Source organism: Acinonyx jubatus, chromosome B3, assembly GCF_027475565.1.
Source record: "Acinonyx jubatus isolate Ajub_Pintada_27869175 chromosome B3, VMU_Ajub_asm_v1.0, whole genome shotgun sequence".
Lineage (NCBI taxonomy): Eukaryota > Metazoa > Chordata > Mammalia > Carnivora > Felidae > Acinonyx > Acinonyx jubatus.
The window spans coordinates 142580613-142585194 of record NC_069386.1 but is presented as its reverse complement, the minus strand read 5'-3'; positions in this window follow the sequence as shown (position 1 = coordinate 142585194).

The window sequence follows — 4582 nt, the reverse complement described above, 5'->3', positions numbered from 1 at the left end:
GGGTTGGTGAGCTCAAGCTCTGCATCGGGCTCTGGGCTGAAAGCATGGAGCCTGCTCGGGATTCTCTCTCTCTCTCTCTCTCTCTCTCTCTCTCTCTCTCTCTCTCAATAAACAAACAAACAAATAAATAAACTTAAAAAAAAAAAAAAAGAGGGGCACCTGGGTGGCTCAGTCTGTTAAGCATTCAACTTCAGCTCAGGTCATGATCTCACGGTCTGTGGGTTCGAGCCCCGCGTCGGGCTCTGTGCTGACAGCTGGGAGCCTGGAGCCTGCTTTGGGTTCTGTGTCTCCTTCTCTCTCTGTTCCTCCCCTGCTCACGCTCTGTCTCTCTCTCAAAAATAAATATAAGAAAATGCAAAGCCTTCCACGTCCAAGGAGTATGGGGCTTCCTCTCTCCCAGCCTCCACTCCGTTGGCCCAGGGCCACCTCCCGGTACCATTAGCACACCTAAAAAAGGTGTCATTCCTTAAACCCACGAAATAAGCGCTCAGGCTTCAGTTTCCCAAATGTCTCATTTTGTAAAATAAAACCTCTGGGTCGTTCACGTCAGGACTCGAAGGGGTCCGCGTGCGCTGCCTCTCCCAGCTCGCCGGCGAGATGAGCCTCCAGAGACACAGCGATCTCAAGAGAAGGGTTTGGGGACAACACGAGAGTTCCGAGCAGGAGCAGGCTGAGGCAAAATGAAGCTCTGACTGACACCAGCGCGGCCTGGAGGAGTGAATCCATGGTGCTAGAAGCCTCCACGGACTTGACCTTGCTGCTCAAGTAATCGGGATGCGTTTGCGCGTTTTAAGAAACAAAAGAAGGAAGAAAGTTCGAGAGTTGCCGGTGTCTCTGCAGTGATCACTGAGCCCCATGCCCCCAGCTTCCGAATGCCGCAGGCCTGGGGTGGGGCCAGGGAAGAGCATTTCCACGGAGCCCCCAGGCGATGCTGATTCGGCTGGTCCAAGGGCCGGCCTCAGCTCCGGGGAGATTTCCTGGACACACCCGCGGCCCAAACTCAGGAATGTTTTGCCACGGGAACTGCCTTGTGGGTTTGGAAAGACGGCCTGGCCAGCAGAGAGGACTGAGGCCTGGCCGTGGAAGGTCACTTCTGCCTTCTGGGGGAGGGCAGCTTGGCAGAACTCATTCTGGGCGGACACATCCTGATTTTGCTACAGAGACAGGAAGTCAGGAGGGGGTGCCGACCTTTGGGTCCTGGCAAAGTAAAGGCCACTCAAGCATCTCCCTAAATGTCTGGAGTTCAGACAACCCCGTCCACCTCCTGTCCCAGGACTCAGTGATTTCTGTCTCTCACTGGGATGCCAGACCTAGGGTCCACGCTTGGCTGTGGGGACAGGCTGGGAGGGACTTGAGGGCTGAGACTCAGAGGGTCCCCCTGTGCCAAGTGCTTGGTGACTGGCGCACGAACAGAGCATTTGTGGGCACGTGGGGAGGACTTGAGGACATTAGGGGCAAAAGGGCTGTGTACCATTTTGGGCTCAAGTTGGGGGGTAAGGGGCTGCTGAAGAGAGACCTGAGGGCTTGGAGAGACACGAGCCCCAGGATCCCCCCACTGCTGCCTCTATCCTCCACGGAAGGAAAGAGGGCCCCAGAGAGAGAGAGAGGGAGACTCGGGAGGTAAAGGGCAAGGGCGGCCAGAGCGCAGGCAGGAGGGCATGGCTGGTGGCTGGCGGCTGAGAGGTGGGGACGGCGCAGGTCGGGGGAGGGGTGGAGGTGGCCCGTCTGGCGGGCGGGGGGGGGGGGGAGAGTGGAGGGATGTAGGGCCAACTCGTTACCGGACCCTCCTCCCCTCCTGGCCCCTCTGCTTCTTCTAAAAATGTGCCCACACCCGGCCGACCCCCTTTGAAGGGACAGATGTCAGGGAGAAAGCTGATTACTGTCAAAGGCTGGAGGCTGCGACCGGAGCTCTCGGTGAGCGTGACCCAATTCTGAGCTATTCTCAGCCTGGTGGGAGCCGAGCTATTCCCTCCCGCCGACGCCGACGCCGCTCCCGAGGCAGCCTGACTTTGAAATGCCCTCCTCCCTCCGAGGGGCGAGGCAGGCGGGGAGGGCAGGCGAGGCCGGCAGAGACCCGCGGTCCCACGCCCTGCCCTGCCCCGCCCCCCACCCCGCCCCTGCCACGCAGTCCCGCCACCCGAACCGCAGGGCCCCCCCGTCCGCCCGACCCGAGGGCAGGCCGTGTGATGCAGGGCTCGGAAAGGGCCCGCCCGCCCCCCTCCCTGCACGCAGGCCAGGCCGCAGCCCCAGAGGGAGCAGAGAAGCGGGGGGCCGGGCTGAGTTGACATCAGCTGGCCCCGCACGTGAACAGGCCTGGCTGAGGTCGGCCAAGAGCAGCCACACCGCAGATCTGAGGGCGAAAGGGACTGCTGCTGGCAGCCTCTGCGGCCATGGGGGGATAGGTATTTGTTATGTAGCACGCCTGCGTGACAGCTGATTGACCATGCACGTACCTCAAAGGCCGTGAGGTCACCCAAAGTGCTCCTTCCCCCCACCCCCACCCCGCTGGCCTGATGTTCCCGCGGTTCTCAGTTTTATTACACAACCGTGAGCACAGCGGGCAGATGAGCTGGGTTTTCCAGAGACGTCTCAGTGTCAAATCTTCTCTCCCATTATCCTGAGAGACTAGCCAAGTGCCCCTGAAGCAAAAAGCTATTCGAGGACCTCAAACACCAAAGAACATTCTCAGACCCAGAGTGGCCCCAAGATTCTGGCATTGGAATCTGAGACGGAGACTGACGGCTTCCCGGAGGCGGTGGCAGCAGTGGCTCTCACCAGCGATGACAATCACAGATGTTCCGGGTGCCCGGAGGGCTCAGCCAGAAGAGCGTGCGACTCTCGATCTTGGGGTCAGGAGTTTGAGCCCCACAATGGGCGTAGAGATTATTTCACAAACACCCCTCTAACTTACAACAATCCAAAACGTTGTACGAGCACCAACTGGGCAAACGCCAACTGGATATTTCAATCCCATGGCAGCTCCTCCCCACTCCCACCCCCAGGCAGGCACTGTGTGTGTCCTCCTCTCTGCCAGGAGGGAAGGGACTGTCACCACGGCGCCCAGAGGGGGGACGTGAAGCAGGTGGGCCCAGAGCCCGAGCCCCCCAGTGCAGGGCCCAGGGGAGTCTGGCCTCCCTAAGAATCAAGTCCAAATATCCTTGTCCGTCGGCGACTGCAGGGGGCCACCTCCTGGCAAGGCCTTCCTGATGGTCCCAACCCTCCGTCCCCCTACACACCACGGGTTGAACCCCCTTCCCTTGCTTTGCTGCCACTTCGTGGCTCTCACCTGCACCGTTGGTGCCTGGTTCTCGGGAGCCCCGCAGGGGCAGGCAGGGCTGCCCGAACGTCTGGTTCCCGGCGCCGGGAGGGCGTGACCCGTAGCAGGGGCTTGGTCTGCACTTGCCGGACTGGCGGACACACCCGCGAGGCTGGCCAAGAGGGCAGAGTTCTGAGGACTGGGCAACATTAGCCTCCACCTGCACATCCCTCCTGGGGCATCAGGAGCCAAGACCCCCAGCAGGGAAGCCCCTGGGGACCCTCCCACCTGAGGCCCCACCAGGAGGCAGGGACACCCCCAGCCTGGCCTGTGAGCCCAACAGCTTCTGGGTCGAGTGGGGCACTGTCTGGGCGGCCAGCCTGTGCACACAGCAGCCTTGCAAACAGGGCAGGCGGCTACCAGTCTCAGAGGTGGGGACACTGCCCTCTACAACTCATCAAGCTGCCCTCTCCCAGGCCTGCCCGTGGGATTCCTGTCTGAGGCCTGTACACTCCCACCTGGAAGGACCCTTGCTCACCCTCCTCCAGTTTCCACCAGCCCTTCCACACCTTGCACAGCGGTCCCCTCTTCTGAGGAGCCTTCCAGGATTCCAGTGGAAATTGCTCTCCCCTTTGGCCTCTGTGGTTACAATCCAAGGGACCACACAGGGCAGGAGAGCGTCTAGGAGTCCCCGGTCAGCATGCAGAAGCTTGGCGGCCTGGGCCCCAGAGAGTCTCATTTCCTCTGGGCCTCAGCTTCTCCGCCTAGGCAGTGAGCTAGAGCCGGGTAGGAACAGCATCATCTCTCCGGCCTGGGGTCCCACACAGCCTGTCTGCCTGCCTTCAGCAACAGGTTGGAGAAGAGGGGGGCCTGTGTCCCTAGAAGACAGACCAGGTAACGGAGGCAGACAAGGCTGGGGGGGGGGGGGAGGCGGTGTGAGGGGGGCAGGTGTGGGGCAGTGCACCTGCTGTCCTATCCTCATGGAGCAAACAACCCTTCCTCATCACTTTGCTAGACAGGGTGTGGCCCCCAGCAGCCTGGCATCCATTATGCCACCTGCTGCCCATCCAAAATCCCACCCTGGGCCCCCAACCCATCCCAGCCCAGGGGCTTCTGGTGGAGGGGGTGAGCCCCTCAGAGGCAGGCGAGGGTGAAGCATAGCGAGGGCAGGGGCAAAACACACCAGGGCTGAAGAGGGCAAGGCCCAGGGGGCTTCCTGGGGGAAGGGTGTGATCTTGGACTGCGACCCTCGGAGCAAGTAAGCCAGGGTCTCTAGGTGTTGGAGGGCTCGGATGCCCAAGGGGGGCAGCAGGGGAGGCAGTCAGA